The sequence below is a fragment of the Platichthys flesus genome, chromosome 17 (genome assembly GCF_949316205.1).
Source record: "Platichthys flesus chromosome 17, fPlaFle2.1, whole genome shotgun sequence".
Taxonomy (NCBI): Eukaryota; Metazoa; Chordata; class Actinopteri; order Pleuronectiformes; family Pleuronectidae; genus Platichthys; species Platichthys flesus.
In genome coordinates, this window is record NC_084961.1 from 19,757,970 (window position 1) to 19,779,814 (window position 21,845).

Genomic DNA, 21,845 nt, shown 5'->3' on the forward strand with positions numbered 1-21,845 from the left:
GCCCTCCATGCTCACTTTTAACAAGCCAGCAGGGATTTCTTCAACATGTGATAGTATATGGTTAAATACCCTTAGTGTAGAGGCCGGCATATAACACAACCACTCGTTTTGATTCTAAATGTGATGGATACAGGGTTAGTATTTCTATCAACCTTAGCAATGACGTAGAGGGCCCATAGGGGATTGTAACATGTCATATGGACATTGATAGATTATACACAAACAAATGAAGGGGTAGAACAACTGAAGGAAAGAAACCATTGAGATCTATGCTGACATGTGAGATAATGTATCATCTGGCAGGTACAAATGATCAGTGTTGGGCAAGTTACTGAAAATTAGTAATTTGTTACAGTTACTAGTTACTTATTTTAAAAGTAATTGAATTACTTCACCAGTTACTGTATATCAAAAGTTATTAGTTACTAGGGAAAGTAACTTTTAAGTTACTTTTATGTCTGCTTTTTAAATGTAATGAATATGAATAGTACTGAACAGTTAAACACATTAAACATATTTTTTGTAATCAACAGGGCAACAGGCCTTCAAATAAAGCAGTAGTACAAAAATGTAATACTTTTTTTACCACATTAGGCCCAATGAAATACAACTGAGGAGAAGCTTCTCAAACTTCTGATCTGAGAGCATAAGTTTACCAGGAGCGAGTGAATGTGTGTGTGTGTGTGTGTGTGTGTGTGTGTGTGTGTTCTGGTAATCATCACGCGATGGGGACCGTTGACTGTTTACACAGTCACGTCATGGGGACCGGTTGCGCTTTGGGGACCAAAATCCCGGTCCCCATGAGGATAACCCTTTTAAATGACTACTAGAGCTACTCTGAAGGTGCCCGTGAAGTTTTAAGCATTGGCCCATACGACATGTTTTTTGGTGAGTGTGAGTGTGTGAGCATTGCTCATTGGTGGCCCTACTGTTTCTAGTTAGTACTGCACCCACTGCTTCACACACACACATCTTCCAAATATGGTTGGGTGCCACCCACTTCCTTGTCCCCATTAGGAATGATTCAAGCAGCGAGGACATTTTCAGCATCAAGAGGTAGCTATCAACAGTAAAAGAAGATTATTTGCTGGAGAAACTAGCTAAGAAGATAAGAACATGTGCAGAGGAGCAAAAGTAAAGCATAAGGTAAGCACAGTTGTATCTTAAATAATTATAAGCAGTGTTGAATCCTCAAATTGCATGTATTACTTGTACCTAGCTAGCATGATTAATAGCTCTGATTAGCTACAAAGGCTAAGTGTAAGACCTCAAATGTTTTACTGCATTTCTATTACTACTTGCATGCATGATGCATATGTGTAGGAGTTTATGTAAACTGAAGGAGACAATCAAGTCAAGCATTTCTGAGTTTTGAGTCTCATTTTGTTATGATGAACTTAAGATCAATATAAGCCCTGTTATGCTATATTTAGTATGTTTAAGTTAATTAATAGAGAACATTATAGAGCACAGGTTTTGACTATAGTCAGACAATTCAAATTACAGCTGTTCTCATTTTACACAGTACCATTATACAGAATAATTTAAGTCTGACTGTAGCTTCCGCTGAGGGGCTTTAAATTTTAAACAACAGAGGAAGTGTAACCTGGCTGCTCTGGATAACCTCTATTTGGAAGCTGGTTATGAACCGGCCCTTTTAACTTATTTTCTTATTTAACATGGGCAGGTTCATGTGGAAGAGGCAGAGCAGGTTATTAAAGAAACATGGTCAGAGGCATAAATCTGGAATTAAATGATAGAAGATTAAATCTAAAACCTGCAGTTAAGTTAAATTAGCTACAATCACAAATGACAAGTCACTAATATGATAAAATGTCTAGAATAGAAAAGTAGAGCAGTAGGTTATTAACGTCAGGCAAATAAACAGGTAAAAGCTGAGAAATTTTACTGTGAATATTACTTTTTTTGCAGATAGAAAGTTAAAGTGTTTGTACAGCTAAAGCAGGGGAGAGAGAAGTTCTTGTGTGATGAGGTCAATGTAATTGAAAGGTGTATTTGTATTCATAAGGCGGTGGTCTAGTGGCAGAAACTTGGACTGTGGGCAGAGAAGGTCTCTGGTTCGTCTCTGGTTCGACTCCACAGAGAGACAACCAAAGACGAACCTGGATTGATCTGTCCAAAAATCCAAGAGTCTCCCTGCCCTGTCTAGTGCCCCTGAGCAAGGCACCTTACTCCCCCAACATCTGCTCCCCGAGCACCGTACATGGTCGCTCACTGCTCTGTGTGTCCTGCACCAGATGGGTCAAAAGCAGAGATTAAATTTCCCTTCCTTCATGAGTGTGCCTTTGCATGTCTGTGCATGTGTTTGAGACAAATAAATGCATCTTAATCTTAATCTTAATAATATTGAATAGTCTATGGATAATTCTTTCATGGTTTTCATTTAACCCACTTCTGTTCTGTGTTGCCCTGGTAGATAAGAGAAAAGGTCTCAACACTACCAGTTATTATGTGGGAATAACACCACATTTGTTGAATTTAAATGAAGTTAAATAGTGATGCATCTATTTCCCGTATAAAATCACAACAGAAAATAGCTGCTGCTTTGTTTTCCTTCTTACTTTACTCTCTTTAAGTTGCTTTTAAACATGCACTGCAATCTGGATGATACCAAGAGACTATCCAGATGGGGGCAGTTTGTAAAAACGCAAACGCTCCAGATAATCCAGAGTTTCTTCTGTCACCCCCCCAGTAAAAACTCTGCAGATTGTCCGAATAAGCCATTGAGAAAATACAGTAGGAGATTATCCGGAGGATTCAGAGCCGGCGAGTAGGCAAATTCATAGTGTTTTTAACAGCTCACACACGTGAGACTGGGATAATAAAAATATCTCAGCATGAAAAATCTCCCTGTTGACTCTTTGTTGATAATGAGGACATATTCAAATGCTTGTAACATTGGTGTAAATGCAAAACTAAATACAATTACATTCTTTTGCCATCATCTTTGATGTGCTGTAAAAAAAAATACTATGCTCTCTGATACTGAATTTATCATCATGTCATGCCTCTGGCTTGCTCTACCCAGGCGCCTCCTCCTGTCTGAATTCTCCTGCTGTGTTCTTTATATGTGAAAGCCAAACTCCTTCATAATTATTCAGACATAATCATCTCTCATTTAAGGTGTTTTCAGGCATGACCTGCAGGTAAAATCTAAAGAATTGGCTTTAGATTTGACCCGGTTTAGCTTTCACACATGCACAAGACAGATATACGGTGCATATATGTTTGTAGATGTGTATAGTTTATGCAACAACGCACAGGAGTATGCATCATCCTGTAGGCAGGAACGTTACTCATGACAGAGAGTGAAGGAGAATGTTTCTGTAGTTGAATTTTGCAAGAAAAACAATCCTCATGAGGTTTTAGGAAACAACAACAATTTGTAGTACCACAAAATCTTACTAAGCAAACAAATCAAACAATAATTTTAAAGTAAACTCATTTGTTTTAATCTTTTCCTTCAGAAATGCCACCACGGATCAGCAATTCAACATGATACACATCTGCAAATTAGAGGTCCAGTATATTTATGCAGCAAAAGGTAAGGTGGTATCTGCTGTAAATAATCAATAAATAATTATCATTTAAAATCAAAAGAAAAGCTCCAGAGTACATTTAATAGGGACTAGAATGCTGCAGTGGTCAGTTTTGGTTTGTTTTGTAGTATATATTAGCATAAACTCATTGTCAAGGAATAGAATTAATGGATCCTCCTGTTTTATTGAAAATGTTTTTATTGTTTGCAGGATGTGGTATATTTGCAAAGGGTACAACTTTGTTATATATAGGGGGGAGGTCTAGAGGCGGTGGTCTATCGGCAGAAACTTGGACTATGGGCAGAGAAGGTTTCTGGTTCGTCTCTGGTTCGTCTTTGGTTCGACTCCACGGAGAAACAACAAAAGATGAACCTGGATTGATCTGTCCAAAAATCCAAGAGTTTCCCTACCCTGTCTAGTGCCCCTGAGAAAGGCACCTTACTCCCCCAACATCTGCTCCCCGAGCGCCGTACATGGTCGCTCACTGCTCTGTGTATCCTGCACCAGATGGGTCAAAAGCAGAGATTAAATTTCCCTACCTGCATGAGTGTGCCTTTGCATGTCTGTGCATGTGTTTGGGACTAATAAATGCATCTTAATCTGCATCTGCATTTTAAGGATATAATAAGTGATGCAGAATCCCAGAGAAGGAGAAAACTTTACCACCCCTGATGTGCTGCATTCATGTTTGCCTTCAAGTGAACTTAAGAATTCCTAAACTACACTCCATATACTATTTTAAGTTATACTAAGTGGGGCTCTGGTTTTATTGTGATATATTGTGACATTTGTATTTTTTCTTTTTCAATTTTTCCAATTTCTCAAGTATTGATGCCTTCAGAGAAGATGGCTCAATTGGGTGACAAGTTAATGATGAACACAGACGTCCTTACTCCAAAATGAAAAAAATTGGTGTTAATGGAGAACCCCACCTTTGTTTATTTGCCCTGGATGACATCAAAGAAGGAGAAGAAATCGCCTATAACTATAGAGGTGAAGACTGCCCATGGCAAACACAGGTATGTAGCACAGAACACAGCAAATACAATGAGTCAAGTATCACAACAAATAGTAGAATGAGAAATATGTGGACCTAATTTGGCTGTATTAATATTGTTATAACCATGTACACGTTACATATACAAAAAATACCAGGATTGCCTATCACAACCTGCTTTAAGCTGCTATGTATGAGCGACCACTTAGTGTAGTGAAAATAACAGGAACATGAAATAACAAACAGGAATCTAATTTACAAAAGTTTTAAGAAGCTATTGAAGGTCAGTTTAGATCATTATAGATATTATGTTACTGAACTGAATGATCCTCTATTAACACTGCATCCTAGCAGGGTTGTCTACAAACCTCTGCAAGCAGCCTGAAGCTCTGATTTTGATTTATATGTGAAATAGTGCAGAGTGTCCAAACTTTTCAACTTCCATTGGATGAATGGAAAAGTCATTGATTCACCTGCATTAGCATAGATGATATTAGGATATTATAGGTTTGTCACTTTAGTGAATGCAAACAATAGCATTGGTTCATTAGAGATCTCAATAATGTTTTTACAATGACATACCCAGCAAAACCTTTTGTCGCTTGTGTTTACATCAAAGACTACTGATGTCGTTGCAGGTTTTTGCGATGACCACTGGTTATGTAACAGCTCTTGGAGGGCTGTCCCAATTAGATGGGGAAGATTTCAACCTCTGTTTCAAGGGGAAAGAATACCCTCGAAAACAAGGGGTAGGGTTAGGGTAATGGGTTTGGGCATAATTAAAAAGCATTGAAATGCTATCACTTTATATGTTAAAGAATCAGGGTCATTTGCCAAATGTATCCAGTCCTGCTTATGACATGGATGTAATCTCAAAACTTTATCTGAATAGAAATATTAGAATATAATATAAGTAAATCTTGGGAACGTTTTACTTTTGTTTACAGACGACCAGCATCACTGTTAACACCATGGAGGAGGATGATTCAGATCCTGTCCACTCAGAGAGTCTGATGGCTTGTGCCTTTGGGCCAAAGACACCACCTGAAGAGGTAAATTCATGTCCATCACTGTTTTATCATTATATGATCACTCTTTGTTCCGAGTTTGTGTAGAAACTGTGTGTGAACAATTAGGTAAAACTTGTACACACAAGGAAATGCAATGTTTTGTGTAAAATGTCCCCACAAAGCATGTGTTAAGTTGTGTGAACGAGAAAGAGCTTCGCTGGTCAGAAGAAGAAACTGTTTCAGAAAAATTTGATAAAACTGGTCCCCACAATGAACTATAATGTAGTGTGCAAAATGTCCCCACAAAGCATGTGTTAAGTTGTGTGAACGAGAAAGAGCTTCGCTGGTCAGAAGAAGAAACTGTTTCAGAAAAATTTGATAAAACTGGTCCCCACAATGAACTATAATGTAGTGTGCAAAATGTCCCCACAAAGCATGTGTTAAGTTGTGTGAATGAGAAATAACTTTACCGTACAGAAGTTATGTAAATTGGTAAACAATGACATTTCAAGTATGGCATCTTGAAGGTTAGTGGTAGAGGTATATTCATGGTCGATTTCAAACTTCACAGTATTTTCTTTCTTGATAAATTCTCACTCTACATTTTGGAGTCACGTGGTCCCCACAACACACCTTCTGACAGTGTGCAAGTAGTAACTGTTTTTGAAAAGTTAGATAAAACTGGTCCCCACAATGAACTATAATGTTGTGTGTAAAATGTCCCCACAAAGCATGTGTTAAGTTGTGTGAACGAGAAAGAGCTTCGCTGGTCAGAAGAAGAAACTGTTTCAGAAAAATTTGATAAAACTGGTCCCCACAATGAACTATAATGTAGTGTGCAAAATGTCCCCACAAAGCATGTGTTAAGTTGTGTGAATGAGAAATAACTTTACCGTACAGAAGTTATGTAAATTGGTAAACAATGACATTTCAAGTATGGCATCTTGAAGGTTAGTGGTAGAGGTATATTCATGGTCGATTTCAAACTTCACAGTATTTTCTTTCTTGATAAATTCTCACTCTACATTTTGGAGTCACGTGGTCCCCACAACACACCTTCTGACAGTGTGCAAGTAGTAACTGTTTTTGAAAAGTTAGATAAAACTGGTCCCCACAATGAACTATAATGTTGTGTGTAAAATGTCCCCACAAAGCATGTGTTAAGTTGTGTGAACGAGAAAGAGCTTCGCTGGTTAGAAGAAGAAACTGTTTTTGAAAAGTTAGATAAAACTGGTCCCCACAATGAACTATGATGTTGTGTGTAAAATGTCCCCACAAAGCATGTGTTAAGTTGTGTGAATGAGAATAGCTTTACTGGTCAGAAGTTATGTAAATTGGTTATACAATGACATTTCAAGTATGGCATCTTGAAGGTTAGTGGTAGAGGTATATTCATGGTCGATTTCAAACTTCACAGTATTTTCTTTCTTGATAAATTATCACACTACATTTTGTATTCACGTGGTCCCCACAACACACCTTCTGACAGTGTGCAAGTAGTAACTGTTTTTGAAAAGTTAGATAAAACTGGTCCCCACAATGAACTATAATGTTGTGTGTAAAATGTCCCCACAAAGCATGTGTTAAGTTGTGTGAATGAGAAAGAGCTTCGCTGGTTAGAAGAAGAAACTGTTTTTGAAAAGTTAGATAAAACTGGTCCCCACAATGAACTATAATGTTGTGTGTAAAATGTCCCCACAAAGCATGTGTTAAGTTGTGTGAATGAGAAATAGCTTTACTGGTCAGAAGTTATGTAAATTGGTTATACAATGACATTTCAAGTATGGCATCTTGAAGGTTAGTGGTAGAGGTATATTCATGGTCGATTTCAAACTTCACAGTATTTTCTTTCTTGATAAATTATCACACTACATTTTGTATTCACGTGGTCCCCACAACACACCTTCTGACAGTGTGCAAGTAGTAACTGTTTTTGAAAAGTTAGATAAAACTGGTCCCCACAATGAACTATAATGTTGTGTGTAAAATGTCCCCACAAAGCATGTGTTAAGTTGTGTGAACGAGAAAGAGCTTCGCTGGTTAGAAGAAGAAACTGTTTTTGAAAAGTTAGATAAAACTGGTCCCCACAATGAACTATAATGTTGTGTGTAAAATGTCCCCACAAAGCATGTGTTAAGTTGTGTGAATGAGAAATAGCTTTACTGGTCAGAAGTTATGTAAATTGGTTATACAATGACATTTCAAGTATGGCATCTTGAAGGTTAGTGGTAGAGGTATATTCATGGTCGATTTCAAACTTCACAGTATTTTCTTTCTTGATAAATTATCACACTACATTTTGTATTCACGTGGTCCCCACAACACACCTTCTGACAGTGTGCAAGTAGTAACTGTTTTTGAAAAGTTAGATAAAACTGGTCCCCACAATGAACTATAATGTTGTGTGTAAAATGTCCCCACAAAGCATGTGTTAAGTTGTGTGAATGAGAAATAGCTTTACTGGTCAGAAGTTATGTAAATTGGTTATACAATGACATTTCAAGTATGGCATCTTGAAGGTTAGTGGTAGAGGTATATTCATGGTCGATTTCAAACTTCACAGTATTTTCTTTCTTGATAAATTATCACACTACATTTTGTATTCACGTGGTCCCCACAACACACCTTCTGACAGTGTGCAAGTAGTAACTGTTTTTGAAAAGTTAGATAAAACTGGTCCCCACAATGAACTATAATGTTGTGTGTAAAATGTCCCCACAAAGCATGTGTTAAGTTGTGTGAATGAGAAATAGCTTTACTGGTCAGAAGTTATGTAAATTGGTATACAATGACATTTCAAGTATGGCATCTTGAAGGTTAGTGGTAGAGGTATATTCATGGTCGATTTCAAACTTCACAGTATTTTTTTTCTTGATAAACTATCACTCTACATTTTGTATTCACGTGGTCCCCACAACACACCTTCTGACAGTGTGCAAGTAGTAACTGTTTTTAAAAAGTTAGATAAAACTGGTCCCCACAATGAACTATAATGTTGTGTGTAAAATGTCCCCACAAAGCATGTGTTAAGTTGTGTGAATGAGAAATAGCTTTACTGGTCAGAAGTTATGTAAATTGGTATACAATGACATTTCAAGTATGGCATCTTGAAGGTTAGTGGTAGAGGTATATTCATGGTCGATTTCAAACTTCACAGTATTTTTTTTCTTGATAAACTATCACTCTACATTTTGTATTCACGTGGTCCCCACAACACACCTTCTGACAGTGTGCAAGTAGTAACTGTTTTTAAAAAGTTAGATAAAACTGGTCCCCATGATGAACTCTAATGTTGTGTCTAAAATGTGTGAAACATGTTTTTTCTAGATTGTGAATTCAGAATTAGTTTAGCAGAGCAGACACAACTTTGATCTCAAAAATTCTTATATGCACTTTTACTAAATTATTTATTGCATATGTGCCTTTATTTTCAGATTATAGACTTCAAAAAATGAAACTGAGACTTTTGTACCAAAATTAAGACGGCCTACAATAACTTTCAGTTGCACTTCAATTTTTCAAGTTGCTGCAATTCGATAGTCTTTTTTTTTTCAGAACAGTCAAAATATTCTGCTTATTATAATATAAACTGCTAAAATAATCAAATTATGACACAAAACTTGCAAAACAGCACAAAGAATAATTTCTCATCTACCTGTTACAGCTCTACATAATTATAATCTTTTCATTAATTTTTTTAGATGAAAGACACAGATCTGGAAGATTCTGAACTATTTGATTCGTCATGAGAGAGTGCAGATGATCACGTACCAGATACCATCTCCGAAAGTGACAGTGACAGTGATGCTTCAGTTCAACTAAACTTTAAGAACACTTTTCTGCCTCTTATTGATCCTGATAGCTCAATGGGCCCCACTGTCTGCGATTATACAACACCAGACAACATGATTTTGGATGGTCAAAACATTACACCTGAAGCCCCCAGAGCAGTAGAAGAACCCCGGTCAAGTCAGACTATAAAGGACATCGTTAGATAGCAGTCATAAAAAAAAGGCCAGATCAGAGACTGTTGTCAGTGTTGCCAACTTAAGATGTTGCCACCAATACTTTGTCATTTCAGACCTTTGCCGCATAACTGTTGCTGCCCCCATTTAATGTAGTTTTATCTGTATATTCATGCCTGCAATAATCAGATAAAGGGTTGTTTGGCTGATTCTAGAGTCTATTAGGTGCTTAAAGTAGGACTCATAACAGTTACAGTTTTAATAGTATAAACATACAAACAACAACTAGTCCCTATACCAAACACCTGTCCTACGTCCTCACAATTCCATAGTTAGTTAGATTAATGAGTGAATCAGTACATTGTATTTATTTATCCAACAGATCCAACATTTTATAAATACAGTTTTTTTCTTCATGACAATTTTGAGAAATTTATGTCAGTGAATGTGAGTCCATGTCATTGATCAGAATGAACAGTTTATTTGTTAATATAACACAGCATGTTCAGCTTATAAGAAAATGGCATCAAAATCCTCTTTCCCACTGACAATTTCAGTCAGAATGCACATATCAGTGTTTTCTTGGCAGAGTAATTGTATATTTTAGTTTTCTTATACTGTAGAAGTTAGTTTATACTTTATAGAACTTGTAACTTTGGATTATAACTCTTACACACTTTGGAGTCCTTGTATTTACAAATGTGTTTTTCCGACCACTTAAAGGTACAACTGCCCAAAAGAAGAAAACACCCTGGAAGGAGACAGACGTGAAGGCAGTGGAAAGGCACATGAATCGATTCATCACATCTTGTATTGCTCCAGCAAAGTTTGACTGTGAGAAGTGTTTAAGGGCTGATCCAGAAGCTCTTAAGGACCGGAGCTGGCAGAATGTGAAATTCTACATATATAACCGCATTACAGCCAACAAGAGGAAATTAAGTAAATAATGGGAAGATTACCACCAGTAAGCGGTTGCTATGTGGTTGTCTGAAATTAAAAATATCTTACAAATTTGACTGAATAAGAATTATTCTTTGTAGGGATATAGATAGCCCGTCACTGTTTGATAAGTTTATATTCACTTCAACCACATTACACTAATAGTCCTATCAAATTCTGCTTCATTGTAAGGCGTAGTTCATGAACAGCAAGATTTTCTGTACAAAGTGATGTTTGCATCCCTATCACCATTTACAGGTATCATGTTATATCTCTACATTTTCTATCAACAACTTTTGTTCTTTTTTGCTAGACTTTATTAGTTTTAAACAAACAGCTCTAACAAATGTAATAATGGAAGGACTTACGGTATCAGTAATAATGTATATAAAAATGCTTTTTGAAGCATGGTCCCCATTAGTCTTATAACAAGTTGTGTGAGTCATGCAAATGATATGTAAATGAGGTCCCCATCAGCCATACCTACCCGTTTTTTCTAAGGTCCCCATTTTGCACAGTCAAAACACTACTTCATGAATTTAGATATTTTAAGGTGTGTATGTACTAACTGATTTTTTCTTAGTGTCCCTGATTTTTTTCATACTTCCACAACCTCTAGAAAGGGTGGTCCCCACAGGTTATGATAAAAAGTGCACGCCCCGCAAACCATGGAAACCAGTATGTGTGTGTGTGTGTGTGTATGTGTGTGTATGTGTTTGTACGCGCTCCCAGATAGCCGACAAACACACACAGAGCCTGGGCTCCGCCCCCCCGCCCTGAGCCCCGCTCACCCGCTCAGAGAGACACATTGAGAGTGACTGACCGGCTGCTTCTGGCCCGGCACCTTCACTGGTTACCAGTGGCTGCTCGCATCCGGTTCAAAACACTAGTACTTGCGTACCATGCTGTGAACGGATCCGGTCCACTCTACATCCAGGACATGGTCAAACGTTACACCCCACCCCGTTCACTCCGCTCTGCTTCGGCCAATCAGCTCGTTGCTCCCTCACTGCGAGCTAAACACTCATCAAAAACACGACTGTTTTCTGTCCTGGCCCCTAAATGGTGGAATGAGCTCCCCATTGACATCCGGACCTCAGAAAGTCTACACATCTTCCGCCGAAAACTAAAAACATACCTCTTCTGACTTTACCTTGAATAAAAAAAATAAAAAAAAGAAAAAAAAACACTAACAACTTTTTGAAACTAACACTTTAGTAGCACTTAAAAGGCACTTACTTATAGCGCTTTGTAGTAACACACATGCCGTAAGTGCTCTAACCATCCACCGTCAGCCGGACAACGCCGCTGGCTTAACACACTTGTCACATTAATCATAGAGACATAGTTGTGATTTTGGTTTATTGTGATGTAGGGAATGGAACAGGAAGTTTCCATTCCGAAATGCTGGCGTTAGCGGACCAATCACAGCCAAGGGCTATCCGTGGGCTCTCCGCCATTTCGACGTGTAGTTAGAAAAATGAGAGCTGCATGAAAAGCTCTCCGAGGAGCCGCGGAGAGGCCCGGAGAGGGCGTTCCACGTTGGAGAAGGCGGTCCTATCTGTCCGTGTCCGTCAAAACGGAGAAGCATACATTGGCCTTAACACGAGTAACAAACTCATTTAAATTTCAGTAATTGTAACTGCGTTACTTGATTTAAAAAAATACCTTGTTACATGCACAATGTTTTTTAAATCATATATTCAAAACTACAATCATCGCCCAGCCTTAATCCAAAGTGATTTTTTTGCCAAAAGCCAGCCGAGAGTGCACTTGTTCTGCGGTTTCTTTCTCCGTCATCCACCCCAACCACTTCTTTGTGACTCAACTTCGTAAATGCGGTGTACTTGTCACCCCGTCTAATTAGGTAAACAATTCAGTAATGTCAATGTAGAAGTGTGGATCTTAAAGAAAAACGAGAAAAGGACAGTCTATCAACCAGCCTTTAATGGAAAACACAGTTCATTACCCACAATCTATTCACAGATGTGTTATAAGCTATGTTATGGTATTACCGGCCTTTGTGTTGTATTTACTTCAAAACTGTCCCTAAGTAACCCATTCATAATGACAGAGAAACAAATGTTGTCAATCTGAGTTTTCAGCTTATCTTTGCCAAAAGGACAGATCAGCAGTCCAACAAAAGCCATCCAGTTGAGTGTACTGCTGCATAATGCTGCGGTTTTCACTTGGCATTGAGGTGCAACTGGAGCACAATGCGGTACAATGTTGTACTGGATTGGTGATGCTGCAGTAAGGCAGGTTGCCAAGAGCCAGCGGGCCTCGATACTTGCTGGGCAGCAGCCTGAGTTTCTTCTTTTGCATTTTTCTTTCTTACAGAAATCTAATTTGTGTGTTGATTCTGGAGACTGCTGACACAGTCATCTTCTTGCAGGACTTACATCTCTTAAGTTTTGTTGGCATTGCTACAAGGCTCCACAAAATACATTCATGTTCTGTAATTATTCAAACAAAAATACATTTTTGATACTTATGGAAGGATGCTTGAAAGAATGTTGCTGCAGGAGTAAGATTCTAGGTCACCACTGGAATCCATCATAATTGTTATGAATCCAAGCTGACATCAGCTGCCCTTAACAAACATCTACTAAGCTCTGACCTTTTGTCCCCAAGATGATGAACCCTCATCATAGCTCATCTGATGACCTCCATGGATGATAATGGGCTATAAAAATACATTTCATTCATCTAGCTTAAAACCATATGGATATCATATTGATTTATCTCTTGATTATTCTATTATTGTATAGATTTCTTACAAATTAATCATAGAATTGATCATCTCCATGCGTTCTCAAAGTGAAAGACATCACAGAGATACATTTAATCATTAGTAGATATATAAACACACAATTAGGAAATTCCATCATTTTTTATTTATTGGAATAAATATATAAATGATACACTGATAGATTAATTGAAAAATACTAGAATATAGTAAAAATGTATCAAAAAAATTCGAATCATCTTTTTAGTGGTGAGGGGGAAATTTGGGTCCCGGGTCATCATCTACTGCCCTTTTCTACACAACCTTTGCATCAGCAACAGGGACATGATGGAGCCTGATGAAGGTGATGATAGTTCAGACTGTCACATTGAGCCTCTCCAGCGGCCCTCAGATTCAGGCTCGTAGCTGCATTGTAGGGTTCTATTATTTTTCAGCAATTGCCTGTTGTAACTGTTTATTGCTATATATTATCAGTTCAAAACCAATTAAAACTTATTATCAATAAACCTGCTTATGTTTTTTTGGCTATCTCCTCCATTTGTATTACCCTTTTACATCAACAGTCTGTCTCTCTCTATATATATATATACATATTAAATTATAGCACAGTTTTATTACTTTGATTTGTACAGAGGGGTCTGAAGCATTGAGCCACTTTCAGATAATATCATTGGTACATTCCTTTTGATCTTAACATTCAGACTGTAACACTCTTAATAATTCAACTCACCACATATTTATGTTTCAGCTCCTTCAACTTCTGTTCAACCCACCCAGCTCCTACCTTTCTTTCCAGCCCATGCTCCTTGATTAACATGGATTTAGCGTGAGCTTTTGACAAGGGATAATCACAACTGTGACAGATACCCTAAAATTATGCTCTTTACAATGATTCCTAAATATCAAAACTAGCTGGTCAATGATGTACAATTATACATCTTAGCAGAGCAGAGCAGTAGCCCTCCTTCATCTCTGCTCTGGTTTTCTCATATGCATCATTCATCTGTAGAATAACAACAACACATAAAGGGAGCAATGTCATGAACATTACAACACAAATGCTCTTTTCTTACACAAAATCTCATCATCTTAAACATCATCTATATATACAACTCTGCTTGCCGACATTGTTACTAGCCAACTGTTAACATTTAGACTGAAAGGCTAGCAGTTATATTACATTTCAAAGACAATAGAGATACATTCAATATGAATATACTGTAAAAACTGAAAAAAAAGTATTAAGTAGTACGTATTTTTGTTTGATTCACTAACATATACAGGTGCATCTCAATAAATTAGAATATCATGGAAAAGTTTGTTTATTTAGATAATTAAATTCAAAAAGTGAAACTCACATATAAATGTTATTTCTTTTAATTTGGATGATGTTGAGATATCTATTTTTTTTTCTCTGTATCTTGTGACTATATTTTACCTATATCCTGTGAATAAATATTAGCTGCATAATCTAGATAATCAATAATGCTTATGCTACAACTGTTTCTTTTCTTGGGATGATGTCTATCTTTTTGACTCAGACACAGGCTTTGCACAACAAGCACAGGTTCTCAGGAAGAGAGAGGTCATGCCAGAATTAATACAAAGAGGTGTTTCATGAAACGTGGTGAGAAAAAGATATGAAATCCTCCTCTCTATGTAATCTGTCTCTCTCCGATGTAGCAGGCTCCCTGTTGGCCAAGGCCACAGTAGTGGGACACCTGGTCAGTTGAAAGTGATGTGCTTGCAAAAAACTGCACTTTGAGGAAACAGTATACATCTGGCCAATAACTGAATTCTCTCAAAGAAAAAGAACCGCCTCTGTGCTGCCCCCTGTGTCTGTACAAATACTGTGGACTTAGGATGTGGGGCGTTTCTTCTCGACATGATCCAGTGAACCTGGTGACGTGTCCGGCAGAACCCCAGAGACTCTCTGTAAGTATTTCATTGTTTTACAATAAATGTTCAATTTCCAGAACTTCATGTATAAGTGTCTAATTATTCCTTCTCAAATCCTGGATCAACAAACACGCTTGTCCAATCGCCGGAGGCGAGGTCAAATTTAGTGCCTGGCGATGACAATGATTAAAGTTTACAGCTAATGAAAACCCAAAATTCAGTATCCCAGAATATTTGAATATTGTGAAAAAGTTCAATATTGTAGACTCACGATGTCCAACTCTAATCAGCTCATTAACTCAAAACATCTGCAAAGGTTTCCTGAGCCTTCATATGGTCTCTAAGGCGGGTTCAGAAGGACACACAATCATGGTGAAGACTGCTGACTTGACAGTTGTCCAGAAGACAGCCACAAAAGGTCATTGCTAAAGAAGCTGGCTGTTCACAGAGTGCTGTATCCAAGCATATTAAAAGAAAGTTGAGAGGAGGGAAAAAGTGTGGTAGAAAAAGGTGCACAAGCAACAGGGATTACCGCAACATTGAGAGGATTGGGGGAGATTCACAAGGAGTGGACTGAGGCTGGAGTCAGTGAAACAAGGGCCACCATGCACAGACGTATCCAGGACATATGCTACAACTGTCACATTCCTCCTATCAAGACACCTGAACCAGAGACAACTTCAGAAGCGGCTTACCTGGGCTAAAGAGAAAAAGGACTGGACTGTTGCTCAGTGGTCCAAAGTCATCTTTTCAGATGAAATTCAATTTTGCATTTCATTTGGAAATCATGGTCCAAGAGTCTGCAGGAAGAGTGGAGAGGAGAACATTTTGCTCTTTGTGTAATGAATCTATATAAAATAATGAGTTTCACGTTTTGATTTGAAATATCGAAATGATTGAGCTTTTCCATTATATTCTAATTTATTGGCATGCACCTGTATATGCTAGGCTATTTCTCTTCACAGTAAGAAGGAACAGAATGCATTTTTGGGCATCTGAGTCCAAAATCACATAAACAAAATCAGTATAGTAAGCAGTTGAAATGCACTACATACTCATTCTGACATCATCCTCCATTGGAATAGTGTATCAGTATCGGTCCGAACATAGTAGTTCCCAACACAATGGTTTATGTCACAGAGGGTTGCCAAACAACATGGGCATCACATGACCTAAGTGGCACAACTTGGCTAAATGTTGGATCGATTCGAGACAGAAGCGAGTGCTCATCTTTGGTATCCAGCATACAGAACCTGAATTTAGTTTTTTTATTCAAAATTGAGTATCTAAATTTCAGCAACTTGAATATATGTGACCTGAAGTTTTCGAAGCATGAACATTGAAAGCAGTGAAATTAGTTATTGAATTCAGTTTAATTATGAGTAAAAGAAAAAATCTGATTCATCATTTCTATACAAAAAAAAACTGTTGGTACAATCCACAGGCTTTACATTTTTGAAATCTATAGAGACAAATACACCTGCAAAATAATCTCCCAAGAAGTAACCAACCTCATTTATGTACTGACCTTTCTCTACAATTTGTGCTGGCTCAAGTCTTCATCACTTCATTCAGAGAAAGTAGAATATCTTGCAGATTGCATATATGATAATATTAATAGCGACATCAAAAGACACCGATTATATTTAACATTGCCTGCTGTCTCTCCATTCAGCAGCATATCAGAATTTGCAGTAGAGGTTGTGTTCCTCTCAGCTGTATGATGAATGCCTGTAATAAGTGGAGATCAGATATGCAGCCCGATGTCCTCTTGTTCATGATAAGCATTCTTGCCATGAGGAGACATATCTGCAAAATCGGGGCATCAGAACAATGTCTTTGGGATCCTGCCCACATTAAGCCATCTTTGCCAATCCAATCCTGACCTAAACTATGGCTTTCCCTGAACAGAATTTCTGCTTTAATCAAAAGTGGAATGGAAAAAGGACCCTGCATGCCTCTGGGATATTTTTCCATTAACCATTTTGACACATGACTGACTGTGGGGGATTATTGGTTTTTGAAGAACTATTAACAGCTGTACATTTGCATTTTAATACACTTCTCCTCAACTTACTAATGCAATTTGCTTCTCAGCTTTGTTGCCCCTCATTCCTGCAGCAATTCAGACTAACAGCACAAAGCCCCCAAGCTTTAATCATTTAAATTTTCATGAAATATTAGTTTTCATTAATATCTTCTGAATCTTCACAGTTAAAGAACGGTCATTACAAGTCCACTCCAAACTGTTGCTTGTTCCTTCTGGTTGGTTTTGCATTAGGTCGGTCAAGACAGAGAGCACATGGAATTCTAAGTAACAGATGGGGAGTTCATCTCAGGTCAGACAATATTTTCTTCATTAATATGTTTGCTCTCCAATTTCTCAATTTGTGTTTTTTTTTAAAGAAATTGCCCCAGTAAATTTAAAAGGTTACATTCATTGCAGGAAACTATCTGAGAAGCTATTTAAATTTAGCTGTGCTGTACTTTCTGGCATTTTGAGAAAAGAGACATTTTTTACCAACAAGTAATTTCATATAAGCAAAAGCCTGCAGGAAATTTCTAATGGCGTTGTCTTTAAATGGCAGTGGTAGATCAATTGCCGGAACAACTGAGACTGTGTCATCTTCCAGAAAGTCTCCTTCTGTACCAATGAATGTATAGAAAAAAAACAATCAAAAGACTCAGCGGTGTGGGATCACTCGTTAGGTATGGTCAAACTACACTTTTAAACCACTACACAACACATTGAAATCTCTACCTGGTTTCAGCTGACCTGCAGGTCAAAAGTCACTGTCCAGCTTTGACCATGCATGCTTTGTTATTATTACACTGCAGCATCACTTCCACAGATCATTCACCGCTGCTTACTTTGCTGAGTCTTCATTTATTACCAATATATGAATTAGGACTTGTGAATTAGGCAGAATCTCTGGAAGAAGGGTTATTGTAACCATGCTTTAGAGTCTTTACAGTGGGGAGAGATGGGAAAGAGAGGATGACGGTATTCTGAGGTGTAGAAAAGGAGAAGAACTGTATGAGGCCCGAGTCACCAGCCACCAGAGAGGAATCAAATCCTGCTGCCAGAATGAGAGGTTGCTGTTTGAAGCAGTGCAGCGTAGTGGCTGTTACTATGCTTTGACTTAAGGTGCACCTGCTGGCTGTGGTTTGGATTTTTAAATGTCTCTTTTTGCTAAACTCACACATGCATAGGATTTTAATGGCTACTGTACATTATGTATCTGGTCAAACTCTGGATTTCATTTAACTACTATGAGTGAGTAGCCATTCTGTAACATAGTAGACTCTTAACCTCCAAAACACAGAGAGAAATTCTTTAATCTTGACTAAAGTGCAAGGGGTTAGTAAAGAAATAATGAAGGGATAATTTGTTCTGATTACACAAGAGGATCATTAGTTACTGCCTGTGTATAGAACACCTTTAAGGATATGTTACGTTTTGACATAATCATTATTAAACATATGATGTCCATCATGGGACACATAAGTGTGAATCACTTAAACTAATAAATCTTGACAAACTATATCAAATTCATAACCCCTCCCCCTTCTATTTACATTACCCATATTCCATTAGACCCACATCAGTGAGTCTGAAATGACACGGAGATAAAGGTTGTCCTCATATTTAATGATGTACATTTCCCAGGGGAACGTTTTTAGACGGTTCTTAAGGGGCCACTCAGTAGGTGTTTGTTATCCTTATTAAAACTCCAATAACTCCATGAAAAACCATTTAATTAATATTCTGTCTTAAAGAGCACTGCCTTCGGGCCTTGGAACATGTTTGATGAAACAAGTAGCAATTTAATCCAGGAGAATGAATTACCTGCAACAAGTACACACCCCTTTTTGCCTCACTCCCCCAGGTCTTATCTATTTGACCTTTTCCTTCCTTATTTTATTTGCGCACAGTTAATGCCACAACAACTGTAAATGACTCCTCCATACAAACTTTCTGACTGTGTGTTCAATGCTCACTGAAGTATTGCTCTGCTGGCTAGAGTTTAATAGAGTCCAACGCAGGGCAGGTCACTTTCTCCAAGCATATGAACCCAGGTCAGGTTTAAATGTCTGTATATACTTATTCAGTGGGAGGTTATTCATATGTACTATACTATTTTTGACCCACACTGGTAGTTAAAAACATTATAGTTAAAACTCTCTGCTAAGCCCATAAAAGGATAAATTATGCTGCACTCTCTGCTTAAACTTAAAAATAATCTGCCTGAAGCCATAGTGAAGCAGAAGTGAAATAAAAAAAAGAAATGTACACCTAACTTGAGAGGGAAATACATGAAACTGTTGTTCAAATATTCTAGTTGGCCGGTACCAAGCATTAATGGATCACTATCAAATTAATTGTAACACCTTAGTAAACCACACTTTTGCCCAATCCCATTTCACCACTTGGCCCTACCCCTTGATTTTGCACATTCACGTTTAGGGGATGGCTGTACCAATACATGTTGGGGTCGAGGGGGAGGGCTCTATACCCCTCCAAACGTAGATTGTCAGACCCTCACTTCAAATTGAGGGGTAACCAGAATGCCTTGAGAATCACTGGCCAGCTGCGAGGGAGACCCACAAATGTATAATTTAATCCATTGATAAGGATTAAAAAATTCCGATAATGATGTATGAGATGTTCCACAAATGAGTCCCCGCCCAATTCCCTAAACTGCACCAACACAGCTCCCGACACACTGTATGTGTTATGTAGCACTGTCATGATCCACTCCTTTGACTTGCCGATTGAAAAGACTACCTTCAACACCTGTGCATGACAGCTACTATATGGTAGAGTTAGATTCACGTTGTTTTCTGGGAGAGAGTAAGTTGAAAAGATTGACGGCAGCTTCATATTTCCCAGAGCTGCAGGATTGGTTGGGTTTCTTGAAGACGTGTCACCTCAACCACACAGCAAACCTGTACATTTCAACATCCTGAGATAGAAGCTTGTCCAATCCAAGGACAAAAGACCCAGACACAAACAAAATGTGTTTATCCAGTCCAATCCAACAAGGATTGCTCAGACCTATTCTTTTGAGAAACATAAAAACCAGCATAGGAGAGCCAGTTTCTCAGGCAAGGAAATGTTCACTCACACCTCAAGGACAAATACTCTTCTGAGAATGTCAATGTAAGAATTTTGGCCAAAGAAGACAGATGGTTTGAAAGAGGAATGAAAAAAGCCATCCCTGTCAACCAGGAACAACCATCACTCAAATGAGGAGGTGGTCTAAAACTTAGTTTATGCTCGCCATTTCTGGTGGCATCCCCCAGGAAATACATAATTTCCAACGGAAAGTGGGCACATACACAAACATGGATCAGCTGGGGACGAGAGACTGATAACAGGTATGTCTCTGCGAACATCTGTATGCCACTCTCATTAATGATGGAGCCAAGAGAATACCAAATTGCTACTGAAGGGAGATTGTAGACTGTTGGTCATGAACGCTCTAAGCTATGGACAATCCTCCAGCAAGGGTTTGTCGGGGCAAAGAAACATGCACAAGCCCGAAGCAGTGCTCATGGAGGAGACAAGCTGGTGGCAAAACTTTTCTGTTTGTGTGTCCTCTTCTTTGCCTTTTCCTGGCAGTGTTGTTGTATTTCTTTCAGCTGCGATAGCTGTCGTTTAGGAAAAGGCTCAAGTACAAAAGGTAAAGGAGTCGGGTTGACGTCACTGTAAAAAGTCTGAGTCACCAGCCAGTAGAGAGGAGTCAAAGCGTTCTGTAAGAATGAGAAGTTGCTGTTTGAAGGAAAGAACCATACTGGCTGCTGCCCTGCTTTGAGTTCACATGCACCTGGCGGCTGCGTGTGAAGGAGAGAAGAATGTTACATTAGTGACCCACAGAATTGGTACCACATGCAACTCTCATGTTTCGGTTTGGATGTTTAAATGTCCCTTTTATAGATATTTGAATGCCCTAGATTTTTTGCTCTGTATTGATTTAACACGGCTACCTCTGTGAAACTTTCAGCTGCTCCTGTCTGCACACATACACTGTCTTGCTCGCCCTAACCCATAAACCTACACCTTGCTGACTAAACAAGTCCAATGAATAACTTGCTTGCTAACTTTATCTTGCATTAGCCTTAAAACAGCTACCGTTAATAATAAAGCACTCCCATAATGTGGGAACAATTATTATACATTTAAACTATCAGCTCCAGTTTACAGACTATATAATCAATCACAATTTGTGAATATATCGATCTTACGATACCTCATAACTTGACATTTTGATGCAGGAAAGCCATAGAAGTTCTCCTAGATGCCTAGAAAGAGAGGGGCAAAGTGGATGCAAAATAAACTTCACCACTAGATGCTACATTTGTTCCTTTAAGTGTTATGATTTACACTCTGCTGTATATATCGCTCCACGAAAAGGAAAGATTTGTGGAAAGATACAATGCAGAGAATGAAGCCGCCGATATTTTATCTTCTTTTTGTTTCATTTTGATGGGGTTATCAATTACAGACAATAACAGGGGACCCAGTGGGTGGGGAGTTTGGGTGACAAGGGTAAAAGAGCTATTTGGATTTCTAGAGCTACACTCCGGGCTTTCAATAACAGGATTAATGTAGCCCCCAGTGCTGCTGTTCCGGTTGGAAAAGGATCAATCGGAAAAAAGGCAGAGCGTATTAAAAGGATTATAGATTAGCAATTAGATGTCTTCTGACTGGGGGTTAGAAAG

The 21,845-nt window shown here is 38.3% G+C and overlaps 1 long non-coding RNA gene across 2 annotated transcripts; it reads left to right on the plus strand.

The window, feature by feature from the left end:
* Nucleotides 1–683: 683 nt before the first annotated feature.
* Nucleotides 684–10,548, plus strand: LOC133972899 (uncharacterized). 2 transcript variants are annotated; one of them, XR_009924495.1, is made up of 6 exons: nucleotides 684–888; nucleotides 1,018–1,146; nucleotides 3,489–3,565; nucleotides 4,387–4,579; nucleotides 5,505–5,609; nucleotides 10,256–10,548. It is a non-coding gene; the product is annotated as an uncharacterized LOC133972899 (long non-coding RNA). The 2 variants fall into 2 exon arrangements; XR_009924494.1 differs by having other exon boundaries at nucleotides 684–1,146.
* The last annotated feature ends 11,297 nt before the right edge of the window (nucleotides 10,549–21,845 follow it).